The sequence below is a fragment of the Candoia aspera genome, chromosome 7 (assembly GCF_035149785.1).
Source record: "Candoia aspera isolate rCanAsp1 chromosome 7, rCanAsp1.hap2, whole genome shotgun sequence".
Lineage (NCBI taxonomy): Eukaryota > Metazoa > Chordata > Lepidosauria > Squamata > Boidae > Candoia > Candoia aspera.
This window is the reverse complement of record NC_086159.1, coordinates 49,690,639-49,707,711: the sequence shown is the minus strand read 5'-3', so window position 1 is coordinate 49,707,711 and position 17,073 is coordinate 49,690,639.

Below are 17,073 nucleotides of genomic sequence, written 5' to 3'. Positions count from 1 at the left end.
ATTGTTTGATGGGATTTTAATATATTATTTTTATATCATAGGCTGGCAAATAATTTTGATTTTGTGGACCCCTGAGAGGGTCTTGGGGAATCCACCGGGTTGGGTGATTCAGAATAGTGGTGTTTATATGACATAAATTAATGACATCACAGAAGTTACATTGTCCGTATCACTCATTTCTCCAAAGAGGAAACACAGGAAATTATTGCTCCCTGTCATTGCCAGAGAGAAAGCTGCTTCATCTAGTGCATGCTTTCCCCAAACGGAAAATACATGTGCCAGGCAAACTGGTTCAGCCTGGAGTTTCCTGGCATGTTTACCAAGGACTTTATCAAGGAAGCATTTTCCACTGTAACAGGGAAAGGCGGTGTGTGGGGAGACAGGGTCAGATCCTGCCAGCATTTCTGCAGAAGTATCAGCAGGGTCAGTAGAATGAGGCAGTAGTAGGGATAGTCCTCTCATGAGATTCAGTGGTTGGCTGGAATGGACTAGTGGGTCACAGGTCCCACAACTCTGCTCCAAGATTTCAGAGATCCTTCAACTGTATTTGTCAATGAGGCATTGGATTGAGACTTGCAAAATCTAGCTTCAAGTCTAGTTTCACCCATGGAAGCTCTCTGGATGACTTAGGGCCAGTCATTATCACTAACTCTTGCTGTTGTGGGAAAAATAGAAGGAAGAAGTGCTACATATGACCCCTTGAGCTCCTGGGTGAAAGACTATATATGAGTTATTTGAGCTCTATTTTGCCATATTCCTGCTACCTTTCAGGGAAAGATATATCAACTGGATTGATTATTGCCTTCTTAGGCTGGCAGGTTTGGCTATTCTGTTGACAAACTTAAAGCATGCTATGCCACTATATACACAGGGCATTTTTTTCTTGGAGGGACACACTGTTTATTTACTAGTCCATCCACTGGATTCCCACATCAAATGCAGCACTGCCTTTTAACAGTCTTCTCCCACAGGCTGGCCTTGTGCTCACAGTTTCATGCTAGAGAGCTGAAGTGGAAAATGGTTGCAGGGTGACATATCCTCTAATGGTCAAATTCCCTTGCTTGGGAAGAGATTCCATTAGAATCAATATATTTACCTCTTAGAAACAGCCATAGAATTAAAATACCTCCAAGCAGGAAAGCCACACCCACCTACCCACCCATCCACATAGACACAAAGAGAGAGGGCAATCTTTTGAGACAGATTTTTTTTTTTAACATTACCACATAAATGACACAAAGAGGCAACCACTGAGTGCGAGTGAGAGGCTGATGCAATGTGTGGCATGAGGCATGTATCTGCCTTGGGAATGACTGATTATTTCCATTGTAATTGCTAGCTTGAAAACTGGGGCAGGGAGGCACATGGCTGTAGACTGATGGCATAGTTCTGGCCTTTCTCTGAGCCAGTGAAGGCTAATATTGGCACTAAGCTTGTTCTTGACAGGGAACCAATTAACACACCCCTGGCCACCCACAAAGCAAGTCTGGCCGCTGATGAGCTCATAAACCACACTCTAGAATCTATTTTGCTGGCAGTATTTGGCTCTAGGGTTTTGTCAGTAAATGATGCTGAGTCTGCTGGATCTTTCTAGGTTTGCATTGAATCACATGGTGGAGTGGAGCAACTTTATTAGCCCTAGCTGCCAAGAAATCTTCTAAGATTTCATATCCATATGTATATGTGAATCTATAGAGTCCAAATCTTGACATGCTTATTGAGATGTTAAACTATCAATGTCTCTTACATAATTAGTATATTTTCTTAAGGGCAGGAAAAAAAGAGAAAAGATTATTAATCAATGCATTTAGACAAATTCCCCCCCCCCCATGAAAGATTCAGCTTGGTGGCAAACCTTGTTGATCTCAGAAATACTATGCAAGCTTGGACCTGGTGAGTTTAGTACTTAGGTGAATGATGAATTGTTCCAGCTTTCAGGAAATGTCTGCAATTTTCCATGTGTTGAGAGGGAGGCTGGAAGTATTAAAATAACAATATTAAGGCCCACCAAAGGTGCATGAGAAAGCTCAGCAGACTGTTACATCTTCTGACTTACTTTGCCTGGGTTTCAATAATGGAGGGGCTTCCCTTCTGCCTGGTTGGAATGGATCCTCTTCTTTCAGCTATAGGCTAGCTTTAAAAACAAGAAAAAAACAAAACTTATGAGGCTGCAACACACCCGCATGAATAACAAAATATGGGTTGTTATTATACCTCTGATCCTTTAGAGTGCTCCTCAGAAAATGTGCCCTGCTTGTAATGGACACTGAAGTTTCATTCTTTTTTAAAGAGATGGACTGCCTTAACCTGAATGGGAGTGGGAGTGGAGAGGAAGATGGTTTCAGGAGCTTTGACTGTGACAGAAATCTGCCACATTGGAATGGTGACGGAATTCTGGACATAAAGCTGAACTCTGTATCACTAGCTGTATTGGTACTCAAATAATACTTTTGCTTCATAAGTAAAGGGTAAAGGTTGTTCAAATCATTTGTTCCAGCATAAGCAAGGACCACAAATTTCAATGAGTAACTATAGTTGTGTTTTTATTTTATCAATCACATTCTTTAATCAGTGGGTAAAATTACCTGATGAACATGTTAAGCTGTTTCACATAACATTAAATGATTATGTTTGGGTATTGAAAACAGAATCAGCCTGCACTTGCAGGATGGTTTCAGAGATGGCTCTTCAGCTCTTACTAGTTGTGTAGCCTGTCGCCCTCAGTGTTGCATCTCGCTGAGTCTGCCAGCAACCATTTAGAAACAATGAACACTTGTGCCCTGTCATACATAATGAGAGATTTGATTTTCCCTTGCATTCAACAACTCTGTGAAGGAGAAATAGCACATCCAGTTCCTCATCACAGATGCAGACAGAATCTGCTAAATCTAGCATGCAAATATTACAAAGCAGAATGACATGTACTTTTGAATCCAAAATCAGTATTTATTGTTCAAATCAACAAGGTGCTGCAACGGAATCTTCACTGAATAATTATCACTTCAGTTTATAACTAATTTCAGATTCTACCATCTCCCCAAATGTTTCTCAGAATGATTAGCCAAATTTTAATTTTATTGTATCTAGGTCTTCTGCAAAAATTTTTTACAATGATTTAATCTACTGCCTGAAATATATATGTACACTAAAGCAGGAAGAAATAGCTGAAATAAATTTATTAAAATTTCTTCATTTACTTCATTAACTGATTGTATTGGCTTTATTCCTTGGAAGACCTCAGGTATTATACTGGTCAGCTCTTGGTCTATATTGGACCTGAGTCTCCAGTGAGTGCACTAGTCTCAGAGATCAGTAGAACATGGTTAGCAACTGTTACATAGGTAGTGATTCCAAGTTACCATACACCTGCCTGCTTGTGTACTCAATTCCAGCACTAACTCTGAAGACATATCCACAAACAGTCATACTGCTTTCTCAACAGGATAAACAGAAACGCATGTGTCCTGATTAGGAAGGACTGCTAGGGATGTGTGTCATTTCCTTCCTGTTCTCTGGAGGCTACATTCTCAGGTTCAACAGTCTCCACTCATTCATTATCCCTCACATAATGTTTCTGCTCCTATGAAGCTTGGCTAGATACACTGTTGCTAGTGATAGTGAGGACAGATCACAAGACTACTCCTGCCTTTGGAGTATCACACCAGAAACCCACAGTAGGAAACTACTACTGAAATCTTAGCAGAATTGTAAAAGTCCTCTGATAGGAAACCAGATCTCTTCCCCACCTCCATCTTACTATGGTCAGTTTGTTTTGACATCCTAATGTTCAAAGCTTATGGGTATCTTTCTCATAACTTCTTAAGGAGTCGGAATTCCCTCTCTTGTTTTCAGTTCTCACTCTGTGTCACATACTGTACAGCAATATACAGCTTCTTATAATTGTTGTCAAAAATACTCACACTGACAAGCCTCAAACTTCTGCTTGTTTATCCTCACTTCAGAAAGTTTGATATAGTAAGAATTAGCCCAGATGCAAGTATAAAAAGAGCTGGTGTCCACTAAGCATCCCTCTGTTAAGGTGAAATCTGGTGAGGGAAGCTGGAGTACATTCCTGAAAAAGGGTGAAAGGCAAAGCACATGTAATGATTTTTATCTCTTTGCTGGCAGATTTTCAACATGGTTTATTGCTTCAAAGTCTAGGCTGCTATCCAAAGATCCCTCTTTCCCAGGCTCTGAATGGTTCCAGACCTTCTGAATTGTTTTCCAGGTTTGGACCTCCTGAATAGCTGTCCAACTTTTGGGCCAAACAATTGGTTCAAAACAGCCTTGCTTAGTATCTGACAAGTGATATTTTGTCAAAAGAGGACCAGCTCATGCCATCCCTTTTTACTATGATTTGTTTACGTTCTCTATTATCCAAGCATTCTTTTTCCCATTCTTCTTGCAGTATCAAGCTTCTGGCAAAGGGAGTAAATGTTCAGAGCAAAAGAATAAACAATAGCTCTGACCTCTCAGCAAATGTAATATTATACATTTTGCAAAAGTTTGAGTACATAATATCAAGAAAGGAAAAGATTCTGGCTTTAGATTCATGGCACTGTTACTATTACTATGAATGACCATATCCTAAAGATGTTTCAGTGCTACGTTTTAACTGAAAAATGCATTTCTGTATCTGTGTAACTGAAATAGATACAGAAACAATATTGATCATTCTTTTCAAACGTTGTTGTTGTTCAGTCATTAAGTCGTGTCCGACTCTTCGTGACCCCATGGACCATAGCATGCCAGGCCTTCCTGTCTTCCACTGTCTCCCGGAGTTTACTCAAATTCATGTTCACTGCATGGGTGATGCTATCTAGCCATCTCACCCTCTGCCATCCCCTTCTCCTTTTGCCTTCAGTCTTTCCTAGCATCAGGGTCTTTTCCATTGAGTCCTCTTTTCACTTTAGGTGGCCCTGTTCAAATGTAGATGCCTCTGATTTGGTCAAAACTGAAGTGCCCTTATGCAAACACCATCTCATCAACATAGTGATGTGAAATGAGTCATAAGGCTGAATGTAAATATTTTGCTCATTTCTTTAGCCATTAGTTTTATCCTGAATTTCTTTCAGAAATTCAAAGAGGTATTAACAGCACTTTGTCCTCCCACTTTCCACACACAACAACTCTGTGAGGAAGGTTGTACTAAGAGTGACTGATCCATTCCTAATTCAAAATCATCACCACTATACTGAACTATGCTGACTTATGTAGGAGTAAATCCAATAGAATTTAATTAGGATAGCTTCCAAGGAGACAAAATATAAACTATTACTTAAAAAATAAAGTATAAATTTGGCTCCTCTTCTACCTTCCTGCACTGTCAACAAACCAACATTCATAGCAAGTCTTAGGCCAAAAATAAGTTTGCTATACTTGAGGATATATGTATATGTATATGTATATGTATATGTATGCATGCATGCATGCATGCAAAGATCTTGCAGATCACTAGATTGTGTACACACACACACACACACACACAAGGACAAAAGATACAGGAAACACTGTTTCTATCAAGGGGTCATCTGGATGTTTATAGCTTAGATATAATACCCTTTTTGTAATGGTTGCCTAATCCCAAATACTCAGTCTCACAAGCTCGAGCTTAACGATAACTGATTTATTAAAGGAATAGTATGCAAATACAGAGAAAGCTGAGAATGAGCAAAAGCGCGCCAAATACAAACTTAAAAGCCTTGCCTTCAATCCAGTCCCGCCCCAAGCACCCGCCAGCACGCACCCCCTCCCAGGTGCTAGGAACCGTTACACGCGCCTGGGAAAGTAACCTTGAACAGGATTGCAAACCCAAACATACATTCCAAAGATCCAAAACAAAGGAGAGCGCAGGAATGGAAAAAACCCGAACGAGCCAAGCGGGTATACACGGAAAACGACTTGACATGTGAAACGTTACAATGTTAACAGAACATTGAAAGGGGAAACATGACACTTCTATTTGCTGCTAAAGGAATCTACTTTAGTCCAACCACCTTTTCCCCAACAACCTTAATTTAAATCCTAAATAGATGGACTTCTGCACTGAGGCAGAATCTGTTCAGTAGGAAATTCCTTCCACTCTTTTTTTCCCACTCTCTGATGGGTGAGGGAAAGGACAACAGTTTATCTATGACCCCCTACACCCATAAATAAATAAATAAGCATGCAAATAAATAAATAAATGCAGTGTTTTTCTAGGAACTGAGGCAAGGTGACTGAAGAGATATTTAGCTCAACACTGATTAAAGATGACATCTATCATCTGTCTGTCTGTCTGTCTACCTACCTACCTACCTACCTACCTATCTCCCAGAATTGAGAATACCCTGCTTCTGTTCGATACTTTAACTAGTTAAAATATGGTGACCATTAAGAAGTTTATCTTTCTTGTATTCTGAACCCAGCACATGCACTTCTCACAATGAAGAGGACAGCCTTCATCGTGATGATTAAAACTCCATACTGAATATCAGATTGAATTGGGTCATAAATCAGGCCTAAAAAGGGGTGTCAGGCAGATTAAATGTTTTAAACATCATCAAGAGTGAAAGAGAGAGAGGAAAAACACATGCAGTATATAAGCAGATGGGCTAGAAACCATCTACTCCCTTTCTACTAATACTACTTCTTTTCAAGGGGTTTTTAATGAAGAATTCAACAATCCTATTTTTTCACCACTCTGAGTCTGAGTTGATGCAATCCGTTTTATCCCCTCAGTAATCTATCATTGTCCTAAAGTTAGAGATTAGCTGAGTATAGAACAGTTCATAGTGCAGTGATGTGAGGAAAAGGAGTCATTTGCTTACATGGAGAAGCAGAAGAAAGGGAAGAAACTCCACATAGAACTAATGACTTTGAGGATAATCTTCGTGATGCTTTGGCTTCTATGGCAATTTACATTTCCCATCTTCCCTTTGTGTCCCTCTGTATTCTTGAAAAGCCTGAGAGTAATGGAATACATTCAGAAAAATGTGGGATATGGCAAGGTAAGAATCAATTACATCCAAAAATAAGGAGGATGCAAGGGGGGGGGGGAAGAAATGGGAAACGTTTCTTTCCTTTCTATGACTGGGTTCCAGGCCAGTGTGTCAGTCCTTCTTTAAGCTACATCTTCGGATGTTACCACAGTTCAGGTACATAATGTCCACATTTTATCATCCTTGCATTACTCTTTGTTCTGTAATTCTTGGACACCTTTATTAGAGTTCAAGATCTCTTTTATAATATAATGCAACAAACATAGAGTTCTGTAAAACTCTGAAAAGCTAGCACAAACAGATCTGCAAAAAACAAAAACAACCCAAGACAAGATGAATCTCATTTCGTCAAACTACAAAGAATAATTACAAAAATAGAAATAGAAATAGAAAACTCAACATTATTTAAGAGCAGCTGCCTGGCAGCTGGTTCATGGTTCCAGCATGTTCTCTAGAACACACAAAAACTGTTTACAACCCATAAGGAAATATCATTTCCAAAGCTGATTCTAGTTTAGCTATCTCTTAATGTTGCCGAAGAACTCTAAGAGAGTTTTTAGGTGTTAGTCCGTTACATTAAATCTCCTACTGGACATAAGCAGAAGTGTTAGCTTGCTTTCTTAGACCTCTTCAGTATTTACAAATCAAAATGGTTTGGACATTAAATCCTAAACGAAGACCACATTTAAATATAGTAAATAAGAAGTGGAATACTACGCGCTTGCACTTAAAAAATTCCAAAGAACACTTATAACTGACATGTATATACAACTTCTAAGCAAGGAGGTGATTTAATTAGTGAGTCCTTGTCTATGTGGATGAATCTTGCTAAGAGTATCTCTGCTTGTATGGAAACTGCTTAGACACCAGAGTATTTAAGCTAAGTGCATGCATTTCATTTACACAACGCACTAGAATAAAATGATTGGCTTTGTGGTTTGGCATATGATGCAAATGCAGTCCTAGAATAATAGGATGATACATTTAGTGCAATAACATACATGCTGGGTTGTCCTTTCTTCCGATGTGTGCAGATCTATGAGGTAAAGAAAACGAGAACTACATTATCCCGTGACATCTATGTCCAGCAAGGTGCACCATATGTGATTTTTGGTTTTCCACAGACTTCACATATATAATGTCAGTTTTGTGCAAACTCTTTGGAGTGGTTTGCCAGGGACTGTAATTTAATTTAATGCAGGGACTTCCAGGGGAAGTATGGCAAACTGAAGATGGCTCTGTGTAAGCTAGATGCTATTAAATAGTTGTAATAATCGATAAAAAAGTAAATCACTACACTTGATATCTCTCAGGTTTTCACTTTTCCACCTTGAGCACACCATATTCTGACATCAGTTGCTAATCTTTGTCTCCATGCCTGCATATTTTTGTAAGCATTTTTCTTAATATACACAGGTCACTACTTTTGCCTAATTGAATTCATCTCATGCATACTTTTTAGTGGATTTAATGTTTTTCAATATTAATTTTTTTGCATGCATGTTGTGTGTACATAAGTTGTTAATTGCATCACAACATTTGGAAAACTTCAACCATTCATCCATAACTGAATTCTGGTTAACATATAGTATATGTTTGGGAAGTGAGAATTAGTGAAATTTACATTAACATACGCACGGAGTGATTTTTTCCCTGATTTTCCCCCCTTTTCTCCCTGCTACAAATTACAAACTTAAGGTAAACTCAGAATCAGCTTAACCTACCCATATATACACACACTTTTCTTAAGCAGTTGGATCATTCTGAAAATATTATGAGATTGATGATCACAAAGAGACCATTGACTGCTCCAAAAGAAAGATCTGGAGGCCAAAGAGTATGGTTAGAGTTCATGCCTAATTTATAAGTTTATTTTAGGTGCCTACTCCTCTCTCCCTCACTATCTATCATGCCTTCATCACATACAGATAAATAAAATGTAAACATAAATAAGTATACACAAATGCACACACAGAAGTGTATTGTATTTTAAAGGTTTGCTACTTTTATGTACAATTTTAGAACCAAGACATATTACACACATAGGATCAGTGGAAGTTTAGGAAAGATAATCCTGCACATTTTCATTTTGTGGTGCTTTTTACCCTCTACCATATCCATTTCATTAATTATGTATAAAATTAAAAGTATAAGACATAGCTATAAAATATAAAAAGAATAGAAAAATAATGTGATACTATGTGCAATTCTAATAAAAGTTATAAACTTTTAGAATTCTTGTTCTAATAAAAGTTATAAACATTTTAATAAAATATCCCATCGAATATGAGTCTGTATGAAATATTTTATAACTGAATAAAGTGAGGAAGTGCTACTTAAGCCAAAAGAAGGAATTTATATTTCAGTTTTCAGCAATCTCCGTAAGTGCTACAAAGTTGTACAAATAAGCTGTCTGAAAAAAGACAGCTTGTTTCCATCCCTTTCATAAAGAATGAACATAATGTGGCATTCTGCCAAGGTATTTTTTTTTTTAAATGAACATTTCACTCAGATTAGTCTGCTAATTTCCCACAGGTTTTTACCTTATAAAAGAGGCATTTGTTTTGTTTTTTTAATCTCATTCTGAAGATGCTTTAGAACTTTGAGTTCACTTTATTTGTGCAAGGAGGCATAGGCCACAAGAATTATTGCTTTCTGTTCCTTTTTTTTTTTTCTTTGCAACTTCCCTGGCTTTCACAATTCTGGATTTGAGAAGCTCCCTTAAAGGCTGGGTGGCCAAGGTGGATGCAAACGGCCACAAATACGCACAGGGATATTGTGGTGATGGTGGTATTAAAAAAAGTTAAGATGCTGGGCACAACTGCATGTTCAAAGCCCCACCCCTTTTTAATAGATGGCACACATGGCACATGCCCATAAAAGGAGTGGGCCTTGGTGCAGTAACACTCCATCTTGACTTTTAAGACCTCTGCCCATGACTGCCCCTGGGATATCAAAATTAAATTAAAGGAAGAGCATCTCACAGGTAATTTAAGTGCTATAAACATAGACCCTACCAACAAGACATGCAGCAATATTTCTTAATTTTTCATCAAACTGAATGAAATATATATATTTCATATAAATAAATATATATATATATATTTCATATAGCCTCATTCTATTTTCATTATTGGTTGAAATAACAATATGAATACTTTGGTACTGAAATTTGAAAAAATAAGTTTCTGGTGGCTGGCCTGTGTTGCTTTTCATACTTCGAATTTTCTACAGGTTTAGAAATGTGGGAAGGTGAGTAAGGCATACAGCTATGGCAACTTCTAATATCTCTGCACTTCCAGATCTTCATTTACTGACCATTAAGATCTGAAGGGAGAGGCAATAAACACATGTAGCTGAACACACATGCCTTCTTTCAGGGTTCTGGATCAGAGGAACTTTGAAAAAACGTTCAGGTAAAGGCACTACCCACTACTAATTCTCAGTTACAAAGAGCTATAGATGTGCTAGGAATATAAAAATATGGGGTGAGGAGAGCAGAATTTACATGTATGCCTTTTCTCAACCTGCTTCTAACTATCACATGTGCAGGTTAAATGTTTGCAAAGAGCTTTAAGTGACAAGTCACTTAGTTCATTGGAAATATCTTGGTTGTTCTACTGTTGCTAAAGACAAGAGACACTGCACTTTGTTACATGAAGCTGCACCGTAACCCCATTGTACATAATAGCTGCATATTTCAAGTAGGCCTATATAGATCTTTAAAGGGTGATTTGTTTCGATGAAGATTCAAGTGACTTGCTCTTTGAAATGCATCCTTGAAATGCCGCAGTCCTGTTTTCAGCTGGTGGAATGGCTGGTGTCATGTTCATCGTTCCAATGTTCTGCATACATCGTAATGTCTTGCATGTCACTTTCCTGATCCGTGTTTCACGGTTGCTGAGTGGAGATTTCCAGCCGTGCCAGGCTGTAATCTCCTTACTGTAACTGTGGAATGTATGTTTGGGTTATTGCCTGTGTTCAAGGTTACTTTCTCAGGCCGATGTGTGTGACGGTTGCTAACACCTGGGAGGGGGTGGTTGCTAAGTGGGAGCAAGGGCGGATCGGGTTTGAAGCGAGGGTTTTTAGTTTGTATTTGGCGTGCTTTTGCTCATTCTCAGCTTTCTTCGTATTTGCACACTATTCTCTCAATAAATTAGTTTTCCTTAAGCAACTGTTTGTGAGACTGAGTCTGTCAGAATAGGCAACCATTACAGCTGGAGGACTTCACTCAGCAAAAGAGGCTTCCACTGAAGTGAAGTGACAGATTGAGGTAGATTGACCTGCCTCTGTTGATCTATTCAGGAGTAATTCTCTTTTTCTGAAAGTGCAGTCTAAAAACACAGGTTTTAGAAATCAGAAATAGAAGATCAAATACTGGTTCCAAGAACAGAGTTTATATCCTGATTAGTGATAGGGAAAAAAAAATTCAATGTAAACTAATCATTTTTGAGCCAATAATCAAGCTGAAACTTATTATTTGAAGTTTTGCAGAGCAAAAAAATTCATATATTCATGGAAATACATACATAAATATAGTAGAACAGTATTGCAAAAGTTCTGTACATTAGACAGATGTGCAAACAAAAGGCATTAAATGCCTATACAGTTTAATGATTTTTAAAAAAATCTCAAGTTTAACAAACTGACTTTGACATATTTCCAAACATGAGAAAGAAACCAAAATTGACCATTTTGCAAAAACAATAAAATAGATCTGAAATTGACAGATTTGCCTATTTCTAGTCCTGAGGATAATTTTCAAGAAGCTTTTGGATTGTAAAGATGGCAGACTGAATGCTGTACTAGAAGAACCATTTTCTTACAATGAACTGAGTATTTTCTGCTACAATTTTCAGCTTGAAACGGGGGAAGTGAAAATGGGAATGAAATTTCTGCCATCTTCAGCATTTGTGCTTCTCCTAATTATTATAGCAGCTGGAGCAGTCATACTATTTCTAGAAGTCCCTGATAATGATGCAACATGATGATATTGCATCATTCCTGGAGTATGTCTTGTGAAGAAGAAATGGGAGTTACAAGCCAAAAACTGCTGTTCAGAGATTTCTGGTTGACCTTTTAAGCCGCATTTTATCCTTTCAAAACAGACAAGAGACTACTAGCTTGTATTTTCAGAGTTGGAAGGAGTCCCTTTTTGCTTTTTGTTCCTGATTGCTAGAATAAACCTGAAATGAATTCATTTATCAAGCTATAGTTCTCACATCAAAATAGGTTGCACTGTAAAATTAATGGCTGAAGACCTAACCTAATTTGGAGATTTTGTTGTGTCTATTCTACCCCCTACTTTTTGTATAATCTTGCCAATAATGTTCATTGCTTTATTAAGAGAAGAGATGAATTGAGCATATCACCTACACAACTGTTAAAGCAGTCTGTTATAGCATCTTTTAACTGAACCAGAGTTGCTTAAATGTTCACAGATGATAAATTAAATGGTGCTATGCATGGAAGAAATAATTTGGGGGGGGGAAAATGGGGGGAGGCAAAAAAAACCCTCCTGCTCTTTGCAATAAATTATTAATTACACTAAAGCTAACTTGCTACCAATACAAACTATTTGTGTGCTTCATTTTTTAAAAGGAAGAATATAAAAGAAGAATCTATTGCTTCACTTTTAAAATTAACAAGACTACCTATAAAATTGGAAGAATTATTTCCTGCATTTAATGGATACTGCTTTTTCTTATCCTGGATATTATTTAAAAGAATATAAACTTAGTGAATACATTGAATTTTGCCATTTTAACCATTCCTTTTGAAAATTATATTGATAATTGATTTATTATTATTATTATTATTATTATGTTTCTGGTTCAAATGACATGTGTCATATCCAAATTATTCATTTGACTGCTGGATTACTTGATATATTTATTTTGCTGTGCTATTTTATTATCCTTTTTCCCTAACTGCTTAATTCCCTTTTTGGGACAGAAAACAGGTTTAGATAATCCAAGCTAAAGAAAGTGCTGAAAGATTAATCAATTTAATTTTCAAAGTTAGAAAGGTTTTTCTACTTAATTTTAAAAGAGTTATGAAAAGGTAAATAATAATCAACAATTTGATTTCATCTTTCATGCTCCTAGATCAGTGTTTCTCAAACTTGGGAATTTTAAGACATATGGACTTCAACTCCCAGAATTTCCCAGCCAGGGTTAGGGAATTCTGGAAGTCCACACATCCTGAAGTTGGGAACATCTTAAAGTTCCCAAGTTTGAGAAACACTGTCCTAGACTATGGATCCAATTGACATTGACTTAATGTTATGTGACTTGTCCTACTTGACATGAATGTGACTCCTGATGAAATTCAGACTTGAGACTTGTCAGTTATGTAATAGAAAGCATATTTTGAGGCTTGAAATAAAAATGAATTGCAAATAGAATGCATTGCATTCTTGATTGGGCAAATAGCTTGAAGGATTCTTTAAAATTTCCTAAACATTTCAGGCATGGCATAATCCATCTCTTTCTATGTAAATGTTTTCCCAGTGTTGGCTGTATATTAGAGATACTGAAGTCCCACACATCCTAAATACATTATGTGGGCAAAAACTCCCATAGGGTCTCCATAGATCTCTACTGTAATATTGTTCCTATAAACCAGATGTTTCAAAGATTGCTATGTATTGCCCATAGCATGTAGATAATTTCTCCTGTATTTTTTAAAAATCAATTTGGATTCAATTCGATAAGAGAGAATTTGCTTTTGAATTATCTAAGAGAAATTCTGATGGTAGGGGAATAATGTGGTGTTCATGCAGTTATTTAGTGACAGACTAGCCAAGAGATATGTCTGAATTCCTGTCTTTCACTGTACAATTCTTTTTCCAATCATCTCCAGCTTTCCTCTATTCTGAGACTTCACCTAAACTTATGCCATGATGAAGCTTTTTCAGAACAGGGTAGTGGATGCAACCTGGGAAGCACTGAATGATGATGACAAGATCGCAAAACACAAACCAGAATCAGTGGTAGCACCTTCTGTCCTATCAATAATAAAGTAATTTCAAAAATACCCACCAAGAACATTTTGAAAGAAAATTTTAAGCATCTTGAAAATAGATAAGGGAAGAATGGAAGGGAAGAAAACTTTTAAGAAGCTCTGGGGCACAGTATTAAGGCAATCAAGTTGATATAATGCTGTATACCAGTTATTACAAGTAAATTGGTGATTGCTCGCATTCATTACTTGGGCTGCTTTTCTCCAGAATGGATTCATATACATTCATGGATTGCTTGGTTCCTATATATTTTGGAGTGTGCAGCAGTCTTGGGGCCAAGGAATTCACTTAGTCTTCAGGTGGTATGCCCATGGATGTTTTTAAAGGAGGCAGAGTGGGACAAAAAAACTCAGTTTGGTTTAATTTAATTAATATAGAATTAAATAGAATTGGTATTAGTGGTAATTTTCACATTGTTTCACATTAATAATTTCAGTGGCAATTTTTGGAAGGGTGCTTGAGAGGAGGACAAATATCGGTGTCCCTATTATATTTTATAAACACATACAGTGAGAAACTGAAAGAGGTTAGACATATAACTGCTATGAAAGATGAATCATGGCATATCTTATATTTATCCCACATGTACGAAGTTGTATGCATCAGCTCTGAAAAATTCTATAGGAAATGATGCCATTCATTTTTAAAAATATACTTTTAACATCAAGATTTTGGGGATTTTTTTTAATGAATTTTTAAATCCAGAATACTTTCTTTTGTATTAATTATCTAGATCAGTGTTTCTCAACCTCAGCAACTTTAAAATGGGTGGACTTCAAGGCTGGGGAATTCTGGGAGTTAAAGTCCACCCATCTTACAGTTGTTGAGGTTGAGAAACACTGATCTAGATTAAGAGGTTTAGTGTAACTAACTTTCTATTTGCAGAGAGCAGATGTTTGCAAGTGAAATAGTTGCCAGCTTGTATTCATCATGTAACTGATATCTGAGCGACATATGAAATGTATGTGTTTTCGAGCAAATGAAACATAATAAATTTCTATGGCCTTGCTAAATAAATGCTTAAATACTATTTACAAATGTAATGCAAACTAAATTTTATAATATTCTTTTTGTAGTCATATGCCAAGACGTATATAAGATATTGCACCTTTATATAATTTTTTTCATTAAGTAAAAGTTGTTTATAAGGATCTTTTTTACCAATCAACTCATAATACTGTACCTCAGAAGTTCCATGATAATGTGAGTGCCTTGTGCTTTTTTTATCTACCCTTTTACATAATATTCAGAGAGGCAAACTGTGTGTTTCCCATTATGGATATACATCTAATGCATACATAATCCTCAAGTTAATTAGTGATACTGGGAAATTCACAATTAGCAGTGTTTGTCTTTCACTATTAAACTCCTCATCCCATTTTGAGTTAGGAACAAATGTCTCTGAATCTGGATTCCATTACTGGGATCTGTTGCCAAAACTTTCACTCCGGGAATGTTTTTTTTTTCCTCAAATATCCATTAATATTCTGGGTCCGGCCATGACATTTCTTGTGCTTCTCCATGTTTGTACACACACATGTGCATATAGTGTATAGTACAGTGTGAGTGTTCATCTGAAGCACAAGTTATATTCATATAATACTTCTAGTATGACAGTGATGAATATATTTATCTTAGGGTTAAATTGTTGGCTCTTGGTTTTCTCTGAGCTTGCTCTCATCTTGCAGACATTTCAGTACCGGGCAAGGTAACATCATCAGAGCACTGGTAACTTGGACAACAGCATGAACCTTGCTAAATAAATTCTTAAATTATTATTTAAAATTTAATGCAGAACTTCTAATACAAAAATCTATTTATGCGCATTTAAAAAAATGTTATTAGGAGTCTTTCTTTCTTTTATAAAATTGGTTAAATGAAGTTGTGTAGCTTGGCCCCTAGCAAAAGCTCTATGTATTATTTTTGTTTACCTATGTCTGAGAATTTACAAATTTACAAGAAGAAACCTCAGAAGTCTCATGTTTTTACCAGGATATTTCTGTCATTCCTCCTAATTCTATGCTAGCTTCTCAAACAATAGGAACATATACACTGTCTGTAAGGCTCATGGAGGAACTGATAGAAACTTGTCTCCTTACCGGAACATCTACTGTTTCAAAGGATTTCCATCCACATATTTAAGAACGATCAAACTATAATCCATTTATAAAAAGAATTCAGCTGAAGCTTTCCAAAACTAACGCTTAAAAAAAACAACACTGAATTCTTACGTATGGCTACTCAGTGTCCTGACTCCCAGGAAACGCTCTGAGACAGGGAACTGGTCTCTAATGTTTTATTGATAATACACAACAGTAATCCTAACAAACTGAACAAACGTGGGAAAACCCAGCCATATAAACCCCGCAGGTTAAGGCGGTCCCAATCTGTGCCTCTTGGAATGGCTCACCAATTCCTCAGTGCTACGCATGCGCTTAACAGTCTGGAAGGGAGCCCCCTGCTCGCCATCCTTACTCATGACACTCAGTGAGTTATTTTGGACTTAATCCCAGCTTTGTATGCCTAGGCTTCCAACAAGAAACATGTCACATGCAGGAACCACCAGTTCTTGCAGTGGATAGGAGCTCCCCAAAGATGAGGGGGAGGGGGTTAGCTGCCAAATCTGACTGAAATGTAAAAATGTTGTAATTATTTAATGTTTACTCCTTCACAGCAACAGTCAAACTAGGTAGGGAAAGCAGACAGAACATGCCTTTTGGGATTATTTCCAACCCTTTTACCAACAGAAGCCACAGGAAGTATCTGCATTTTCTTCTGTGTAACAAAGTAATGTCCTACCTGTGTTTTTGCTCTTCCCTGGTGTGGCATATTGGTGTGTTGTGTGTATCTTTGCAAAAACAAGAGAGAGAAGAGGAGGAGCTTAGAAGGGAGGAGCTTGGTAGTACTCTGAACCACTGCATAACTGCCTTTCCCATAGGGATGTCTGGGGAATTGTTTTTTTCTGGATAGTTTTTCTCTGCAGCTCCCCAGCTAGATCCATTCCATTTTCAAACTTGATCTTCCTTTTGCCAGCTTTTCCCACCATACTAAATTTGTTCCCACTTGGTT